Source organism: Harmonia axyridis, chromosome 5 (genome assembly GCF_914767665.1).
Source record: "Harmonia axyridis chromosome 5, icHarAxyr1.1, whole genome shotgun sequence".
NCBI classification, from domain to species: Eukaryota; Metazoa; Arthropoda; class Insecta; order Coleoptera; family Coccinellidae; genus Harmonia; species Harmonia axyridis.
Genome location: NC_059505.1, coordinates 19,389,912 through 19,411,774, shown reverse-complemented (window position 1 = coordinate 19,411,774; position 21,863 = coordinate 19,389,912). Strand labels below are relative to the sequence as shown.

At 34.6% G+C, this 21,863-nt stretch overlaps 1 protein-coding gene and 2 long non-coding RNA genes across 10 annotated transcripts in view; 1 reads left to right on the top strand and 2 right to left on the bottom strand.

The window, feature by feature from the left end:
- Nucleotides 1–21,863, top strand: part of LOC123679983 (multidrug resistance-associated protein 1-like) — a 398,343-nt gene that overhangs the window by 347,453 nt on the left and 29,027 nt on the right. The window lies entirely within an intron of this gene.
- LOC123679989 lies at nt 13,132–14,448 on the bottom strand. Of its 2 annotated transcripts, none has more exons than XR_006747468.1 (2): nt 14,190–14,448; nt 13,132–14,100 (listed from the first exon to the last, which is right to left on the bottom strand). It is a non-coding gene; the product is annotated as an uncharacterized LOC123679989 (long non-coding RNA). The 2 variants fall into 2 exon arrangements; XR_006747467.1 differs by having other exon boundaries at nt 13,132–14,057.
- On the bottom strand, nt 15,094–15,660 carry LOC123679988. Its single transcript, XR_006747466.1, has 2 exons — nt 15,512–15,660; nt 15,094–15,382 (listed from the first exon to the last, which is right to left on the bottom strand). It is a non-coding gene; the product is annotated as an uncharacterized LOC123679988 (long non-coding RNA).

Genomic DNA, 21,863 nt, shown 5'->3' with positions numbered 1-21,863 from the left:
AGTGGGTGCTGCGGCGGATTGGCTCGGCATCTTGGCGTCTGGAGTTAGTCGACCAAATCGTCCCTGTCACTCATAAAGTTGACGTTGATCACGTCGGGGTCACCAGTTTTGGGACAGCGTGACGACTTGGTCGGTGCTGGGGTTTAATCGGGCCTCAATCTGCCTATTCCTGATTAACCTCGGGATAACTAGAACAGGACATGCGCTAACTAGGCCTCTATCTGCCTACTCCTAGTTAGCGGAAAAAAAATGGTTTTCTAACTAGGCCTCTATCTACCTACTCCTAGTTAGACGGTTAAAAAATAAAACAGTAAAATAAAATATATAAACAGATATAATACAAGACACAAAATGCTACATGAGGTAGGTTGCTATTTGGCTGGGCTTCCTCGGCTTATCTCCGTTTAAGATGCTTACTTCGAGGCTTAAGTAGATTGTTGCGCCCTCTGTTGGGGGAAGCGTTAACATGGTTGGCAGCGCTACCATGACCGTATTGCAGTAATCTGTAATCCCCACATATTCAGTGCGTGTTCTCAAAACTAATATGGACTCAAATACTTTGAAAATTGTATACTTTTCGAACTTTCAATCTCTATTAGAATATGGCATAATTTTCTGGGGAGGAAGCTCCTCTTCTGAATTGGTATTATTGAGACAAAAATCTATGTTAAGAACGTTGTTGAGTTGAAGATTTAGGGAGTCATGTAGGGATCACTTCAAAGAACATAATCTACAGACACTATCAGAGCTGTGACGAGTACTGAAAAAAAGTGCTTGAGCACTAAGCACTTAGCACTCGCAAAAAAAGGTCTTCGAGAACCAAGCACTAAGCACCGATTTTCACAAAAGACTCACGTTTACTAAGCACTTTGTAAAAGTAATTCGAATTTTCGAGCACTAAGCACTGAGCACTTCAGTAGGAACTGTTGAAAGTGAAGTTTTTTAATCGGAATAAATATTTTTCCTATAAACATATTTAAGAATATGGACGGGTAAGAGATGAAATACAACTTCAAAGAAGCGAACTGATTCAAAATAGTAAATTTTTGCGGATAAAAAAATGAGCTTATTATTTTTCAAAGATGACACTATATACAGGATTATCAAAATGAAAAATATTCGGCAAAATGAAAGACAACCAGCTCAAATTCTTCAAATATGGATTTTGAATTTTTAACAAGTCAATTTTTATTTGTAGGAAAATGTTTGACTATATTTAAATGAAAGTAAGAATTGAATTGTCACAATAATGAATGATACTAGTTAACCAACATATAGATTCAATATCAAATTTGTAGCAGGAACCTGCATGAAAAGGACGAATGTGACGAGTTATTATTCCATACTTGAAAACTTTATGACTATATATGGTTGAGCTGTCGTTCAGCTTTATTGTTTCATCATAATGTCTGTAATTTTTTAATTTTGTGCCAGAGATTGTCAAAAACAATGAGGTTCGACCGAGGTTTCGGCTCAGTGATGATGAATTCGTCCTGAAATTCGATTCTTTTCGTCCGGCCGAAAAAAATGATAGTTCTCGGAGAGATATTTAAATTTGAAATTTTCAGGATATTTTCGAATATCGAATGTCGCTGTTGAGTAAGTCGAAATCCGACAAGGAATTCCGTAGATATAGCCGTTCGAATATTGTTCTGGAGATTTCTAAACATTCAATTCAATCTAAATAAACTGTTGCCTTTAGATGTTAAATAACAATTTCAAGAGTCGTAATGAATATGATGTGGATAGCTCAACCAGAAACATAAAAATTTCAAACAAAATATCATAAAAAAATTATCCACTATTTCCTTGATCACAAAACCGACGAGTTTGGCATAACCATTACTAGGCTCCGGATGAATATGCATTTGCTAACTGCATATTCCAATGTATATTTCAGTTGAAGTTCGTATTTTAACCTTTTCTAGTTTTGGATGCATATTTTCAAGCTAAAATTTGTTTTTAAACAAGAACAAATCTAATAGAACCGTACTTCTGGCAAATCCCAAACAGCTCTTTTTTGACCTACCCAACCCGCAAATAATGCAGTATTCAGAGAAAATATTTATCCCAAATAATGACATTAACAACATCTGGTAGGAAAGATGGTTAACCTGAATAAAATACACTGCGCAAATGACTTGACGCACATTATGGAAATCTCAAATTTATTCTTCAACTGAAGGTGTTCTCAATGATAATTATTTTTATCAGAATTATGCATGCATATATTATTCACTTTCAACGTTTTTCTTCAATACATATGTTATTTCCCAGCAGGAATAAAAAAAGATCAGATTATCAGATTTTGAATGTATTGGCTCCATTCTGAAATCAGTTGTTCTCGATCAATTCTAGTGATCAATAGTTTTTTTTTCGTTTGATTTTCTACACTCGATCGCTATGCAACGCGAAACACGCAATTTGACTCAAGAGGAATGTGCCCAAGCGGTAGTTTTGCGAGAAGAAGGGTGGACATACACAAGAATTGCAGAAATGTTTGGAGTTTCCCATACAAGTGTGTCCAGAATGTTGCAGCGATTCAGGGAGACAGGTATGAATGTCCGAAGACCAGGACAGGGTAGACCACGGGTAACAACTGCCATTCAAGAACGTTACTTGAGAGTTTCTTCGTTGAGACAACGGTTTGCAACCGCTCGCCTCCTTCATAATCAGCTTGAGCAAACTCATGGGGTGCGAATTAGCTCTCGGACAATGAGAAATCGCCTCAGAGAATGTGATATAAGCCTCGTGTCGCGGCAAGAGGCCCATCTCTTACCCCAGCCCATCGAAGGGCACTTTTTGATTTTGCGATAGAGCATATCCATTGGAAAGAGGCTGATTGGGAAAGAGTTCCCTCCACAGAAGAGTCTAAATTCTGCCTCTACCATTGTAATCGACGTTCCCTTGTATACAGACGTCCACATAAAAGATATGCTCAGTGCACTTTTTCCCAATCAGCCTCTTCACAATGGATATGCTCTCTCGCAAAATGTGCTCTTCGATGGGCTGGGGTAAGAGCTGGGCCTTAAATCATATTCTCTGAGACAATTTCTTATTAGCTGATTTTGAAGGAGGCGAGCGGTTGCAAACCATTGTCTCAAAGAAGAAACTCTTAAGTAACGTTCTTGAATGGCAGTTGTTACCCGTGGTCTACCCTGTCCTGGTCTTCGGACATTCATACCTGTCTCCCTGAATCGCTGCAACATTCTGGACTCTGGAAACTCCAAACCTTTCTGCAATTATTGTGTATGTCCACCCTTCTTCTCGCAAAACTACCGCTTGGGCACATTCCTCTTGGGTCAAATTGCATGTTTCGCGTTGCATAGCGATCGAGTGTAAAAACTCAAACGAAAGAAAAATTATTTATCACTAGAATTGATCGAGAACAACTGATTTCAGAATGGAGCCAATACATTCAAAATCTGATAATCTCATTTTTTTTTATTCCTGCTGGGAAAAAACATCTGTATTGAAAAAAAAAACGTTGAAAGTGGATAACATATGCATGCATAATTCCGATAAAAATAATTATCATTGTATCATTGAGAACACCTTCAGTTGTCGAATAAATTTGAGATTTCCATAATGTGCGTTAATTCTTTTGCGAAGTGTATCATCTTGAACTATCAAACTCACTAATTCGAGTAATTAACAATATTATCAAAAATACTTATTGTCTAGCGGCAATTGGTTTGAATGTAACATCCTGTAGTTTCTTACATTTTTAGATTAATAAAAATGAGCTGTTTCCGTACATGTTTGGTACTTGTGGTCTAGCAGACAGAATACGATAGAAGTTATTTCTTATTTTTATAAATTTTTATTAATTTAAAAATGTAACAAACTACAGGGTGTAACATTCAAACCAATTGCCGCTGGACAAAATGTATTTTCGATAATATTGTTAATTTAACTGATAGAGAATATTACGTGTTACCTTATGAGCTCACACAAAACAATTGTATTTTTGTCCACCCTGTACCAATTGGAATCAACATGTGATACATTTTTGAAATCAGGTCAGCTAGAGTAATCGAAAAATTGAGACAAAATGGGAGTGTTTCAGGATTCTTTTTCAAAATGGTCTTTTTAACTAAAAATGAATTTGTTCCATACTTTAAGGACACAGTGTATAGATCATTAAATAAAATGATGTTTGGAAAAGTTCCGAAAACGTATTTTTCTATTAGTATTTCAGATTCAATGTCGAAAGGTATCTCGTATCTAGTAACTCAAACAATCATGTTCAAAAAATTTTGTATTTGGTAATCTTTTACTGGGTATCTTGTACATTTTTGCCAGCGATTGCATGCTTTGGCGGAAACAGATATAGAGGTCGTGAAGAATGAAATCTCAAAATTTGATTATTTTCGTATCACGTTTTTCAATAGTCCATAACACAAATATAGTATTTTTAACAATTACAGTTAGGTAAGTGACAGCGAAAATTTAAATGTTGATAATTAACATGTATAAGCAGGGCCGTCACAAGGGGGTAGGCAGGATAGGCGATCGCCTAGGGCGGCATTTCAAGATTGATCAACAAAAATCATATTTGTAGAAAGTGAGAAATGATATTTAATTCGAACACGAAAATATACAGACAAATTTAATCAACAATAGAAACCATCAAAAGTGTAGCATTATACACAACACTCATAAATATCCAGATGTCGTGAAAACCCCCTCACAGTACTGTTTACGAGTTATTGATGCTAAAAAACACATGTACTAATCAAGCTTGTCGGCGTTTCCTTCGCTAAACTGCTCAATTTTATTGCTTTATTAGGGTAGCCTGTGGATGTTATTTTTCTTTACAATTCTTCAATCAGAATGCTGATTCCCCAGATGAATGCAAAATATAGGAGAAACGTTTCCATTTCATCATTTCCATCTCATTCTTCCTAAGAATTAAATATATGAGAAGTTTATTTTATTTTATACCACGTTCAATTATATAACAATATTTTTTGATCTTTCACTATGTGCAAAGTGAGAGTTATATTCTGAATTTTTCGATTTGCCTTTGGATTTGAGGTTGCAGCAGTAAGCTACTTTGAAATCCTTAAATCCAAATCAGCATTCTGATAATTTCAGATAAAATTATCGTTCCGAAGATTTAATTCAATGGTAAGGAATATCAGTCACAAGGAACAGTTGTATACAATTTATACAACTGTTCCTTGTGACTGATATTCCTTACCATTCTGATAATGATAATGAAATGATGAAAATAAAAAATTATTATTATTATATTAATTTTTCGGCATCATTATATTAATTTTTCGGCACTGGAAGGTACTGTTATGGAATGGTATTATCTACTTATAAAATCAATGAGAATACATTACCAGATTCTTTCTTTCGGAAACTACAGCAAATTCATCAAATAGATAATAAATTTTAAATTGATATGATCCAATAACTTTAAAGAAAGTAGAGTAACTTTATTCATTTATTTCATTCACTTGCACATTATAAATATAGCATAATTCCAATATTTCTAAATTTCTATATCAATTTTCATTCAAAACATCTCAGGATCTGAAACAAAAGGAAAATATTAATAAAATTTGAGTTCAATTTGATAAAATCAACAGAAGATATTCAACTCAAGTATCATTATCACATGATATTTATATATCATGTAAATAATGTTAAAAAAGTCAAAAGACTGAATATTCAATTTTCATTCATAATGATAAAAAATAATCATTTATTTTATATTTCCTATGTTAATTTTCATGAAATAGCTTGTGATTTAGTGTATTACATCTAGATGCAATCTCAAAAATGTAATATTAGCCGAAATTCCTAATAAAATTTTGAAAAATGGATAGGAATAGGATATCGAATGATAAATCAGGGATTCCAAAGTAATTAATGTCTCAAACATACAAAAATGTATATAATTCATTAGATTATAGTTTAATTTAAAATTGTAGTAAATTTTAGGAGCTATAGATAGAAATCTTTGAATATTAGGCCAAAGGAAGTGAATATTAGAAAAATTTCCAAATTGTATATAGAATATTTGAGAATTTTGTAACTTAGAATCGACCGAATGCAACATATGTGGTATCAAAAGATGGGAAAAAAATGAAGAAATTAACTAGATCAAGATTGAACAAGGAAACCTGATTTCAAGAAAAAATCAAAATACTATATAAAGCCTAGCCGAATGACAGCGATTCATTCAGTGAAGAACCATTGCAAAGAGCACATCACTTGAATCAAGAAAATATACCTGAAACAATTGAAAAGTTATAAACGAAGTTATTTACGTAAGCTGAAAGAAAACATAAATAATCCAAATACGTACCTGAAAAATAACCATTGTGTAAAGAAGTTAAAAAACGATTAATCAATTTTAAGAAGAAAGTTCCCTGTTTCAAGCAAGAGTGTGAAGCTGTATTATTTATGGAAAATAATTCCAAACCAAAACAAACTTATGAAGATTAAGATTACAATTTGAGATTAGAACTGTTAGAAGCATAAAGGATGATACCATAGAACAAGGATCAAGTGGATGATGTTTTAGATAAGTAATCATTAGATTAGATTAATTAGAATTCAGTTATTAAATAGGAATTTTGGATAGATTTTTTTTTTAATATTAATTAAAATTTTAAAATCAAATTGAATTTAAATTGAACCCACCTGAGTAAGAGTCGATAAAAAAAATTTAAAATATATTATCAAATTTTCAGTTATTGGATCGAATCAATTTAAATTTAAATCAAATCACCAAAAAAGTAAACGCAGCTTGCATATACGATCGATAACAGTACCTATCTTTGAAGCGTCAGATGAGATGATAGACTTAATAGAAAAAATCATATTCACTTATTTGATAATATAATGTTCCCAAAGAAATATGATCCGTGTTTCTTTCAGGTACATCTCCGGGAGATAGGCAAATATTGGAGGGCGGCATTTTCAACTTTTTTTCAGGAATCCGAATTCCAAAAAGATTGTGTTGAATATTTCTTTTTAATTTCAATGAATTTCAGACATGATTTTTCATAAAATTAACTAGTTTTGAGGGTGGGCGCATTCGAATTTGAAATAATCATTCATCCATCCGATTGTTACACACTATCATCTTAAAGATAAAAAAACAAAATGTTCAAATGTTTTATGAAGTCGGAACTCAGCAGAAGAACCTGAAACCGCAGAGCCTATTCTAGAGGGGCGGCAAATATTGAAGGAAGGTATTTTCTACTTTTTCCGAGAAATCTAAGAACTGAATTACTAGAAGAATGTATTGAATAGATATCTTTTTACTTTCACAGTGATTTTTTTTCGGATCAATAACTTGATTTTTTAATGCTGATTGGAAGTTGGGATATTATTTCACATTTTATAAATCAATTACCTATATTTTAAAATAAAGTTGGAAAAGCCGTCAAACTTACTTTATAAGAGTATCTAGATACGAAATAAGATACTTTTTAGCAAAGGTCTTAAGATATTAAGATACTTAAAAAAAAAAAAATTAAATAACTATCTGAAGATTCTTTTTCAGATACTTGATAAGGTACAATTCTGAAATTTGTTTTCGGTAGTAGGCATAAGGGCGATATTAACGGAACTGAAATAGTTATCATTCGAACATTTGCAATAGATTCCATTTCCACATTTTTAACATCTTGAAAACATTACGAACCGTGACGTGCCTTTATAAGAAATCCTCCTTGCTTCCTTTCATAACTAGCAATTGGTTTCTAGCACAGTTTTATCACTTTATTGCCTCTGTCAAAGATCGGTTTTGTTTACGTAATACCAGCTGCTGAAATCAAGGGTAGATATTTGTGACCTAATACGGGTTTACGAACAATTCATGGAAAAAACCAAATATATTCAAGAAATGGAATTTTTATCTGTTCCGTCCAACAATTTGTATTAATTTCTTTAGTAGTTCATCAATAAATAATCTTTCCTGATTAGATTTGACTTCATAAGAAATAATTACACTCTATACATTTTCCGTCCATAAAACCTTTTTAACTTTTTATAAAAAAATCTTACACCGAACTTGCAAGGGCGTCGACTTGTATTTTTGCCGTGGCGGCAGAAACGCTAGAGCGGGCCTTATTGAATATTATTATGAAAGGTATTGGTAGCGAACTCCATCTTTTTGATTCTTTACAATTTACGGCATAATTTGATGAAAACTCGACAAAAAAACTATTGGATTATATATATTTGGGTTATATAAATACAGAGTATTCACTTATACACATATGATGATATTAATCGTTTATTCTCAAGACACTCAGTAAGTCTTAACTCTATCTCAAAAGCAAGTGCAGTTCACAAGGCAGAACGGAAGAACCTGACAGAAGGCAAGTTGGAAGGGACTGTCACTATGAAGTTTTGTCCCTGACGTTCGCTCTCGACCATCGAAGGTCCATTCTTGTTTTCTCTCTCGATGGCCCTCGATGGCCTCGCCACGCGCAGACTCGTAGCGCCACCGCACGACATGCAATAACACTATCAAGTGTAGGGTTGGTTGTCTCTCTCGTAATCTGTTCGGATGAAGTAATATTCTAACACTCCCTCCCTTCATCGAACTGCAACCAGCATTCTCCACTCTAAGTCTAATCTATAAACAGAACTCAATTAGTTTATACTCTAGTCCCTAGAAATACTCTGAAAACAAAAATTCAATGAGTTAGTATTAAATCATTAGTTTTTGAGTTAATCTCTTATGACCGTCTGATGGTAAAGGTTTTATCATTAAGTCATCCACATTCTCCTTGGTTGGAATCCATCCCACTGTGATTCTCTTCACTTCAACACATTGTTTTATGAAATCACCATGTGTTTCAGCCATATGTCTTCTAAGTCCAGATTTCTCTCTATGTAGTAGGTCGTCATTTGTTACCTCTAAATGATCATCAAATACTTTTAGTTTGGGACTACCATCTTTCTTGGTGCAGTCTCCAGCGGAATTTTTATCACACCAGACTGTTGTAGGAAACATCTGTTTTCCTATCACAAATCTAAGTACCTTGTCAAGAATTATTAATTCTTGATAGGCATTATTACATAGGTTTGATTATGGCTTCTCCAAGCTATTACATCTTCAAACAATCTAATAACATACCTTTCAGTTGATGACAAGTCGGTATGGTCTCTAAATGTTGCATCGGTAAATGCCTCTAAGTATTAAGTTTGAGCGGTGAATTTAAGACTTAAATTCACAGTACCTTTCAAATACCTGAAGATTCTCTTTACACCTTTCCAATCAACTTCGGTCGGCTTCATTTGTTTTCTCGTTAAATAGTTAACAGCAAACGTAGTGTCTACAATTTGATGGATGCATTAAGCTACCAATCGCTTCTCTATAAGGAACTCTTTTCATCTCTATAAGGAACTCTTTTCATCTCTAGTTTATCTGAGTCATCTTGTAACTTCTCTGATTGATTTCTCCTAATCCTATTTTCAATCTGTCTGGTTACCATAGGAGTATTTTGAGCATTGCAGTCATTCATATTTAATCTATCTAATATATTCATGGTATAATTTGATTGATTGATTTATATACCTCTCTTCTCAGTTTCTCTTTATATTTATATCATTTCTCCTCTAAGTATATAAACAGGTCCATGTATATCATTCTCTGAACCAAGTTTCTGGATCTCTTCAGTGAATCTCTTATTACATCTCTTTGGACTTATCTTCAGTCCATATAGGGCTTTCCGGAGTTTATATACATAAGATCGTTTGATCTCATTGTCAATGTCTACTCCATCAAGAATCTTTCTTCAATCAATCAATCAATCATTTATTCAACAAAGCATCGCAGAACGGAAGGCAACACTTAATAGTCAACTTTACATGTTAAAATTACAGTGATAAAAAAGTCTATAATAAATAGTCAATCTTACATGTTAAAATTTCTACGATAAAATACAATTCAAAAATAAACATACATCAACAAATCAGAAAACAAACGCACAACAACTCAGCTGGACCAGCCGGTTCCATTCAACGGAGGAATTCATCTACGGTGTAAAAGTTACCATCGACTAAAAATTTTCGGAGACTGCTTTTGAAGCTTCTCGCTTTCCTCACAGTTTCTGGTAAGTGGTTGTAAAACACAACACCCCAATAATTAAAACCTTTTCTGGCAACATTAAGTCTTCTGTAAGGTATTTCCATGGCAGCTCGGTTACGAGTCAAGTACTGATGTCGGTCTCCACATAACTGATAATTTGCACTATTTTTATGCACGTAAATACAACATTCAAATATATATTGCGAGCAGAATGTGAGTATCGCGTACTTTCGGAAATATTCGCGACATGAGGTTCTTCTGTCGATTGCAGCCAAAATTCGTATCGCTCTTTTTTGTTTCAAAAATACATCCTGGTAGTGCGGACTATCTCCCCAGATCAGAATGCCGTAAGACATTCGACTATGGAAAAGTGCATGGTAAACATTCAGCATTGTGCATTCATTAGTCATCTTTGCAAGCTGTGTCATAAGAAACAATATAGACGATAGTTTTTTCACAACTACCTCTACATGAATGTCGAACTTAAAATTTTCCTGAATATACACACCCAGGAATTTAGCACCTTCAACACTATCCCTCTTAATCCTTGTGTCAATGGGCAGTATTACCGTTTTTAATCTATTAAGAAGCAGCCCATTTCCCGCAAACCAGTTCTCGACATCGTTTAAAGCCGCTATTGTCTTAGTCGCTACACTCTCGACTCCAATGTTCAAGAACGAGGTGTCATCTGCGTAATTGCACAAGAGCACAAGAGATCACAGATAACATTAACTGGCAAGTCATTGAGGTAAACTAAAAACAAGAGAGGTCCCAATATTGAACCTTGTGGTACTCCCCTGAGAACTATATGCTGACTCGATCTTCCACCCCCAGCATCCACATACTGATATCTACCGCTCAGATAAGAAGTGAAAAGTTTCAGCGGCAATCCTCGTATCCCATAATATTCGAGTTTTCGGAGCAGAATAGGGTGTATAACATTATCGAATGCTTTAGATAAATCACAGAGAGTAAGTTCGACCCTTTTCCCATCATCTAACGCCTCTGCCACTCGTTCAATGATCGCTACCAATGCTGTTATGGTAGATTTCCTGTTCCTATATCCGTGTTGACTTTCCGATAACAAGTTTTTCCGTTCCAAGAAATCGATCAATTGCTTCTTTAAGATGGTCTCCATTATTTTTGACATCGATGGTAATATGGATATCGGTCTATAATTGTTAGGTGACCGTTTGTCTCCTTCCTTTTTGTAGACAGGAATTATCTTACCAATTTTTTGAGATGATGGGAATTCTCCTTCAGTGAAGCACATGTTGATGACACATGACAAAGGTTCCGCTATCACTCTGATAATTCTCTTAATTATTTCAGTTGATAAACCATGTGAATCAGCTGTTTTGGAGTTTTTCAGCGATGTGGCAATATCAATAATTTCATGCGGTGTTGTCGGTTTGAGAAAGAACGAGCCCGAGTCAGAAATCTTGATCTTCCTTAGTTTCTCCTGAAATTCATTATTTTTATCGTAAGTTTTATTTGTGATCTCTTTCAGGAAATTTCCATACAATTCTGGATCAATCTGATTTTCATTTTCTTTCTTGTCTTTTCGGAACTTATTAACTATCTCCCAACTTTTTTTTGGAATGTTATCAGTTGACTCAATTAGTTTTGAATAATAAGCTCTCTTTGCCGTCTTTAATTCATCTCTGTATAATCTCCTATGCTCCTTATATCTTCTCATGTCGTTTTCATCCTTTCCTACTTCCATTTTTACACACATCACACATCAAGTTCATTTTTGATTTTCTTTAAATTCTCACCATACCAAGGCTTTGAATTCTTTCGGTTTGTATTAATTTTTTTTCTTGAGACGGGGTAGTAGATATTGACTGCCTCCAAAACACCAGAATGGAAGGCCTCAAAAGCATCTGATCCCTTCTTACTCGACAACGTCATCTCCCAGTCGATTCCGGACAGATGTTCAATGAGAAGTTGAGTGTCATGCTCCGCCATTTTTCTTACATATCTGTATTTACTGATCTTATTTCCTTCAGGAATATTCAACATATAATATACCTTCTGTGCCATATGGTCGGAAATATGAGGGTTGAAGGTGCTCGAGTTGAAGACTCTGTTAACTTCGCTAACGAATATATTATCAATGCATGTAGCTCCCGTGCTTGTTATTCTTGAGGGTGAGTTGAACAGTGGACTGAAACCATATTCCTTCATCTGATTTATCCATCTACGAGTCGTTCTTGATGGCTGTCTTACATCAATGTTGAAGTCACCGGACACGAATAAGGTGTAATATCGTGAGAATCTAAGCAACTTCTGAAGACACAATTCCATATGATCAAAGAATGTCTCCAACCTTGAATTGGGCGCTCTATAGATCCCAACAATTATAGCTTTCATAGTGGGAATCTTAACTGCAGTGATCTCAAAATCCTCAAAACTCAAGCCCGATACATCACCAAGTTCCACTGCACTACATCTTTCCTTCATCAGAATGGCCACTCCTCCATATTTCCCATTAGGCCTAGAGCAACTAGATACAACCTCATAATAGGAAAATGGCAACAACGGATACATATCACCAGGCATCCATGTCTCCGTTATTATAGCAACATCAACATGTTGTTCGAGAAACATAATTTCCAATTCATCAACTTTATTCTTCATTGAACAGCAATTTAAATTTAAAATGACTTTATTGGTTTTTAGGGGTGCCATGGTTTCGAAAAAAACGAAATCTTCTTACAGTTACTCCTGAGGGCCAAGTCTCTGCTTTACTGAGTTGTTGTAAAAGTTCAAAACTAGCTCCTACCTTAAAGGAGATATTTCTCATTTCTTCCTTCGTTGAAAGTTCGGTTACATCGAAAGATTTATCTGGGAACTTGGACTCCAGATATTGTTCTACATCCACAGAGGAAATACCCTTTCGTACTCTTCCAACATGCAGCCAGGCCTTTTTTTCAACTCCCATAAAAGCTAGCTTACCATCTGTCACCTCACCAACATCTTTTGTACCAATAATTCCATCAACAGGTCTACTTGTTTTGGAAACCTTAGGAGTCTCTTTGTCCTCCAAATTTGTCTCGATTAACCCTTCGTTAGGCGCGCGGTATTTCCTAACGCGTTTAGGCGCGTGGATTACAAACGTAATCCAAAATGATTTGTCATTAAATCACATACTCAGACTATAATCATTGGCTAAATTGGTTATTCAGTTTTGTTGATGTATCTGCTTCAATGATGAAAAAAATTTTTTATGAAAATTTTCAAGAATCTCACTGTTTGAATAAGAAAGCAAAAGAATCACGTTTTTCATAGTTTTATCTGCGTCTTGTACATTTTGGACAACAAACAAAAAACAATTATGAATAGCTAAAAAAAAACTAATATTCTGAAAAGAGACGAACCAAATATGAAAAATACAATTTGCTACATTCGATAGAAGTTATCATATTCATGGAAAATTCACACAATTATGGTGATTTCTTCAACCATCTAAACATTCAGTGCAAATATCTACTGCATGTTGCTTGCAAGCGTGTCTTTTGCATTTCACGCACACTTTCCTTTTTGACTTGTTAGGCTTCTAGGACATATATTACATCGTCTTATAGGATTTTCTTGCCTTGGTAGATCAGGTGGCGGGGGTAATGTCGCTTCGAGTCCAAGGAGGGAACGCGCTCGTCTTCTGAGTTCCATGGGTAAGCAGGTGATATTCGACCTGGCCCCTATTTGTGGCTTGATGAGTTCCCAAGCAAATTTTTCAATGAAATCACTCCTTACTTTTTTTCCGTAGGATGGTTCGCTTTGTAAATGCAGACGGAATTTATTCCAGCTACGTTCAGCAGATTGTAAAAAACAACCATTGCATTTTTCGCAACGTTGTATTTTTGGCATAGTTGGTCCACTAAGTCGACGCCAATTTTGGTGTGGTTATGAAATGTCACTATTTCTGGTTTTCTTTTATCTTCTGTTTCCAGATCGATCGCATCCTCATGGTGCATTGAAGATACTAAAATAACGGATTTATTTTTAGGGTTAGACATATTATATTCCTGAAACATCAATAATCATGAGATAATGATATAAGAATACATATGCATTCGATAATGTTCGTAATAATGCAAAAAAAACCTATACTTACCAAATTTATGACAACACGAGTACTTCGAGCAAACGTAACGCAGTTAGGCGCGCGGATTACAATGGTAATCCAGTCGTGTTTAGACGCTCCTAAATTCCAGCAAAAATATTTCCCACCGCTTACTGAATACTGAATCGCTAGAAAGCGATGTAATTGACAGCTACTGAGGTCCGCGCTTACATAACCAATGAAATTAGGAAAATATCGGCGTTGGAATAGTGGTGGATTACAATCGTAATCCACGCGCCTAACGAAGGGTTAATGAACTATTCCCATTTTTCACCGTACCAATCTCTTGCGTTGACATAGACTCACTCTTTTTGGCAATTGTGGAATAAGACATTCTTTGGGAATTTGTTGACATCTTGGCAACGTTGCTTCCGACCAATGCAGTTTGGTTATTGTTGCTGTTATTTTTTAACAATTCTATTATTACCTGTTGTGCCTGTATGTGCCTTTCTTTTTCCGTCAAAATTTTGGCAGATGCTTCCAACTTTGTCGACAACACCTCAATTCTGGCTTTCATTATTACAGATTCATCTCCAGGTTTCAGGTTAGAATCTGTTAAATTCTCGTAAGACGTAAACAAAGTCCCATTTTCAATATAATGTCGTAAAGTTTCACTCACATTTAGAGCGCTTGGTACTTTTCTAGTCAGAATAATTTCAATCAAACTATCTTTTTTCAGTTTATTTAACTCGATACAGAGATCGCTTCTGTCCGCCATGACTTCACATTCAACGACATATGATCATATAGATCTCCTCTATAGTGCCATTTAAAAAGGCAGGTTTTTACTTCTGATTGACAAGCATGTAAATCATACTTATTTATTATTGCAAATGTAGCTCTAATTACAGGAAGTCTAATGTCATAGATATTTTTGACCTTAAAGCCTCGTATGACTAATCTTACTTTGTATCGTATAAGACCATTTGCCTCTAATTTTCTCTCGAATACCATTTCGAGTCTATAATGTTTGCCCGTTTTCCAGATATTTGAAGATTCCTTTTATCTACCAAAATCCAAACCTTATTTTGTATCATGGAATCAATTTCTTCCTTTTATAGCTTTCTTCCATAAGTGGCCTTCTCTAGAATTTATAGCTTCCTTGAATTTTATCGGTTCTCTATTTAATGAAGAAATAAGACAAAGCCTCACATCTTCTTCTTTATTGGTTTTCTCATATTTACCTAAAATAATAATATTAATAGCTGATCTTTATTGATAACTAGTTATCCAAAGGGCAATCGACCGAGGTCGTTTAGCCCACTTTCTAAAATACTATTCTCTGAGTAATTAAGAAACCTTGCATAGCTTACGTCCTTTACGATTTTCTTTAAGTGTAGCAGGGTATTGGCCTTTTGATCGGCAGTTCCCTTATTTTGGCTCTTTCGAATTTTTCATCCAATCCCAGTCGATTATATTTTCCTGGGTCTGTAATTTTTCTTTAGTGTCATCAAGTTGTTTATTTCTATAAACATCTTTGTAGGCAAGTTTCTTGTTAAATCTCACATGTAGCTCGAGCTTGAATGCCACGTCAAGTATCCTGTAGCGGTATAACCCACTAGGACAGCTTTCAGGGCCCATTCTCCAAATTTCAAGCTGGGTTTTGGAATCTTAATGTAAGCGAACATCACAATACATAATAATACTTACAAATACATCCAATACACCCACATCTCTCAATTTGATCAAAGTGGCATTTTGCATTTGGTGCAAACTCTGTCAATGGTGTTTGATATCTGATAGACTTGTGTGTTCTGTTGTACACATCTATAGATGCATCAACACCAATCTCCCACATACTCTTAGGTAGTCTGGAATCAAAAATGTATGTACGAACCTTCTTTTGGATCGTCGAGTTAAACCTCTCCGCTCTCTCGTTCTCTATATTTTCTCTACTCAGTACTTCTGGGAATTTCGTTTCGGTAAATCTGTATCTTGATCTTACCTGATATAATATACCTTCTCATTTTTCTCCAACAAGTTTCTTGTTGATATTAAGAATTTCTTTAATGCTTCAGCCAACTCATCTTCTGTTTTAATGGATATGCTTTAGCAAGTCTCAAATAGTCTTCTATATAGACATTAATGAATCTTTACTGACCTGGATGAGATGGTGGTTTAATAAGTCCCATCGTGTCAGTGTGTGTCAACTGGTTGTTTCTCAGCTCTCATTCTGTCCCTTTAAAATGTAATTTTTCCATTGTCGATATGATACATACTTCACGTTCTAAGTTTTGGAGTGATTCCAAGTTATCGATCTAAATTACCTCTCTGCTGATATGACTGCAATCCCAATTTTTCTTGTTGCTCAGATTGTGTTTCATGTGTTTTGTCAGTTGAAACTTGTGAACTTTCTCTTTAGGTGAAAAGATGAGATTATATTACTTCTCCCTCCCAATCGCAGATTCCGGTTCTCCCTCCGAACCTAATAACTCGTTATTGGAATGTGTCTGCGATTGCAAGCTCATCTCATCTTCTTGCTTATCATTGCTTGACTCTCTAAAACAATCTCATTATTAACCTTATTGTAAAATCTTAGGATTTTTGAATTGTCCTCTGAAACAATTTCATTGTAAACTCTTAGGACTTGTTCTCAAAAAAAAATTCATTATTAATCTTATTGTAAACTCTTAGGACTTGGACATCTAAGTAAATATTGAACCCAGAGTCTGCGAGTTTACGTAAGGGAAGTAAATTCTCAGAAATCTCTTTCTCTGCAAATACGTTTTGCAATTTCTTAGTATTCTCATCTATAGAATCTAAACATAAGATTAACTCACCCTTACTATCGATTACAATGACTGCTATCTCGTTTTATTCGCTCTCTATACTCATATTTTGACATCTCTCAAAGTTTCTCAAGTCAGACAATCCTTTACGGTATGGTCTGTTGCTACAGAATCTGCAAAGAAGTTAATGATTGGATCAAGTTTACCTGTTTTAGTTTCTCTATGCTCTATACTTCCAACCCTTTTTGCCTTGGAGCGACCCTCTTTGTTGAATCTCTTACTCTCTCTCATTCTCCTCTGGTTTACGTGACTTCGTCTCTTAGTGTTGAAACTTGGCTTGTTCAACCTAACTCTACTCGATCCTCTAAATTTAACGTTTCGTTCGTGCCACCATTGTTAATGCAATCCTCTTACTTGATTGTCCCACAACCGAAGTAGAATTACTTACTTACTCTGTTGCCTCAAATTGCAATCAGTTGACCAGTGTCTCTCTTTGTTACAACGGAAGCATTCTAATTTAAGTACCCGTTGAACTTTTGGAATCTCCTCTTCAATTTCAGCCCTCTTCTCAACCTCTAATCTCTCTGATCTCGTCTAAATTACCTTCTTGGTTTGGGGTCTGTCTCCTGGTCAGATCTGCATCTCGTAACTCGGATGTGACTGGTAATGCAGCCTGATGAAGTGCAGATCTTATCTTTTTGAGCAGTTAGCTCAATCACACCTCGAAAGCTTCATACTCTCATACTATCGAGTCAAATCTTTCACAGAAATCATCGACCGATTAGTGTTTCTCCATTTTAGTGGAGTACGAGTGAGCTCTTACCTGAAGTGTGTGTGTCGCATTTGACTTGCACTTCCTGGAGAACCTCAAACCTCTACTTACTTCAACAGGGTCTTAGGATATTGAAAGTTTTCTTTTAATAATTCTCCTCAATTATGTTTATGATAATATCTCATACTCAATTACTTCTCTTGGATTTGTTAGCCTCTGAAAAAGTTTGGTTACTCGTACTTGGCTCTATGACGTCCAACAAATCGTTTGTCAAAAAGCTATGATCATAGACTGTCCATCCAGATCTTAAAATTTGAATTCTGCTCTGCAACATAGATTAATTTTTAAATACCTGGGTTTTCTAATATTCTAGAATTTAACCCCAAAAATTATTCTCTTAACTCTAATCACCTCTGTGAAATGAATTAATTTTTATTAAATACAGCTGGGTTTTCTCAAACTCTTAAATCTCTAAGATTTAATCTCAAAAATATTCTCATAACTCTAATTACCTCTGTAACATGAATAAATTTTTATATGCCTGGGTTTTCTCGCACTCTAATCTCTAATATTCTCTACTCAACTCTACTCTATTGTCGACAATTTCTACTCTCTCAAATCTCTAAATCTCTAATATCTCAAAAGGGGGTTTTGTGTAATGACTAAAATATCTCTAGCATTTCTCATCTAGTCTCTTACATATCACTCGTTGATACTGCTCTAGTCAGCTAAAATCAAGGAAATGGGCAATTATTAATTGCATGAAAAACTTACATTGGTTCTGACAATTCTCTTTTTCCTCGTAATGCATGAAACCTATATCTTCTGCACTTACGGAAATGGTGGAATCGCTATGATAATCCACCAATGGTTTTCCTTGATTTCCTTTGGCTGCCATCTATTTCAGGATTTCTGAAACAAAATATTTATATTATGTATCTTAAGATTTTTGTGCATTATATGCTCTCTTAGTACATCTACTACCAGGTATAAGATATAAAATTTTGTTTCGTGCTTCTGAATTGCCTCAGACGCACAGCAATCTGATACAATCCGAAACAGGACTTTTTAAGTTTTCGAGCAACACCACCTCGTACCTGTAAACCTTACTTCAAAAGCGGTATCACGCACTGCAATGAAAACCTGTTGAGTTAGGTATGGCCATTTTACAAATACGGGATGAATACTTGAATCCTATAATATCCCTAGCTTACAAACAAACAACACAGCACAGCAAGCATTGTATGAAAGAAGCCCTGAAATAATAGTTATCACTAATCTTACCATACTGCAGTTTTTGTAGTTTAGTGAAATAAATAATTCCCCAAATTTTTTCATCAATATATATAGTCTCAAAATATCTCCATCTCTGGATTATGTTTATGGAATGTGAAACATCCAAATTTACATGCTCCAAGCAATGTATGTAGAATCTTCAAATCTACATGATCCAATTCTCTAGGTGTGGTATGTAAATTCTATAATATTATCCAATCTAAAACAGAAAGTATGTTAGCACAATTTCTAAAGTTTACATAATCTCAGGCTCTGAAATGTTTCAATAAACACTATAAGATTTCCTCATGTAAACCTCTCGAATGATGTATGTACATCTTTCAAATTATGACTCTGAAAAATACTCTAAATTCACATAATATTACTTTCTCAAATGATGAATGTGAAATCTCTAAATTTACAAACATCTAAATCAATTTGATACAATGAGTATGCAAAATCTACATCTGCATAATCTAAATCTATAAAACATGTGTATATTAAAATATCTCATTTCTCTAATCTGAATCTCTCATTTAAATCTATAAAACTTGTGTATAGCAAAATATCTCGTTTCTCTAATCTGAATCTTAATCATCTAAATCTATAAAACATGTGTATAGCAAAATATCTCGTTTCTCTAAACTGAATCTTAATCATCTAAGTCTATAAAACATGTGTATAGCAAAATATCTCGTTTCTCTAAACTGAATCTTAATCATCTAAATCTATAAAACATGTGTATAGCAAAATATCTCGTTTCTCTAAACATCAACTGTCAATAACCGTTAAGAATCAAAGTTGATTCCTTGTCTAATAGATAGGTAAACACATTAACCAAATATAGTATATACTGTATAACAGGAATTCTCTATTTCAGGAATGAATATGAAATAAATCATTTCCATTCACCGAACTAACTAAAATATCTCTAGCCTCATAATTAAGTTGAAATTCAACCTACCTCAATGTTTTTCTCGTTGTTTACACAACATATTTTCAGAATAAGTGTTTACCTTGTTACAGCGCAGTTTAAGCATGCCCTGGAGCCCATTACCTATTGGATTATATATATTTGGGTTATATAAATACAGAGTATTCACTAATACACATATGATGATATTAATCGTTTATTCTCAAGACACTCAGTAAGTCTTAACTCTATCTCAAAAGCAAGTGCAGTTCACAAGGCAGAACGGAAGAACCTGACAGAAGGCAAGTTGGAAGGGACTGTCACTATGAAGTTTTGTCCCTGACGTTCGCTCTCGACCATCGAAGGTCCATTCTTGTTTTCTCTCTCGATGGCCCTCGATGGCCTCGCCACGCGCAGACTCGTAGCGCCACCGCACGACATGCAATAACACTATCAAGTGTAGGGTTGGTTGTCTCTCTCGTAATCTGTTCGGATGAAGTAATATTCTAACAAAAACTTATCGATTTCCTTATATTTAATTCGTTTCTTTTTTCCTCTTTGGTTCAAAAAATGGAAATAATGTACAGGGTGGGCAAATTTCGATGTTTTAGCACTACAACTTTTAAACCAGAGGAGATTGACCAAATCTGATACCCCATTCTCGGTCTCTTTTTCTGAGAAACTAACAAGGGTAGCATTCATTTTTGGCTACCTTCTTTTGTTTTCGAGTTATAAGCGAAAATTCGAAAAATGGCGATATCGAAAGGCATTCATATCTTCGCTAATACTGATGATAAAGCTCTGAAATTAAAACATTATACAGGCACTTTTTCACGTAGAATCCAGTGACGTGCTCGTTCGAAAATTCAAACGGTATTTTAATTACGAAGGTATGACCCAAAGTTATGTTTTTTCGAATGGGAACACTAGATTTTTGTGCCATTTTATGAAAGTTCCATTTTTCCTGATTTCAAAAATATATAACATCGTATGATTCAAAATAAATAACAGAAAATGGTCAAAAACCTTTTTTTACTCAAGAGTCTCATTATTTCTATGGTTTCAACTGTTGATGAGCTCAGAAAAATTGAGCTTTCAATAACGAGAGCAGTGTCCTTCCGTCAATCTGATTGTTTCTATGCTTTTCACTTATTTCTACAAAATTCGAATCTATATTCATTCTATACAAATAGTTTCGAAAAGATAAACGAACTTGGAAAAAAGTTTTCTAGGTAGCTTGAACACAGTTTCAAATATTCATCTATTGAAATATCGAGAAGAGGTGTCGACTGTGCATTGTGCAATTGTTGTCATTATTAGGTTAAATATTATTTCTTGTTTGTCCCTTCGTAATTAAATTGTTGAGTTCAATCATATATGTATGTATATGCATTGTTTAAAATGGATTGGTACTTGTGCGTATTGAGTCTGGAGACTTATGCAAATAATCTTCTGATACATGCATCTCAATACAACTTTTTCGATTGAAAAATTCGATCTTGTGGTTTCTCTGTTATTTTCAAATCAATTTTTAAATAAAAAAATGTATAAAACATATCTATATTCGAATTTTGTAGAAATAAGTGAAAAGCCTAGAATTAATCAGATTGACGAAAGGACACTGCTCTTGTTATGGAAAGTTCAATTTTTCTGTGCTCATCAACAGTTGAAACCATAGAAATATTGAGACTCCTAGGTAAAAAGAGGTTTTTGGCCATTTTCTTTTATTTATATTGATCCGAATCATACGATGTTATATATTTTTGAAATCAGAAAAAATTGAGCTTTCAGAAAATGGCACAAAAATCTAGTGTTCCCATTTGAAAAAACATAACTTTGGGTCATACCTTCGTAATTAAAAAACCTTTTGAAAATACGAGTGTTAAGTTTTGATCAAGGTTCGCAGAACTCAGCGCCGCCATTGTCCAAAGATTCACCCCTGAAGTTAGTTATAGATAATTCCGAGCACTTTATGA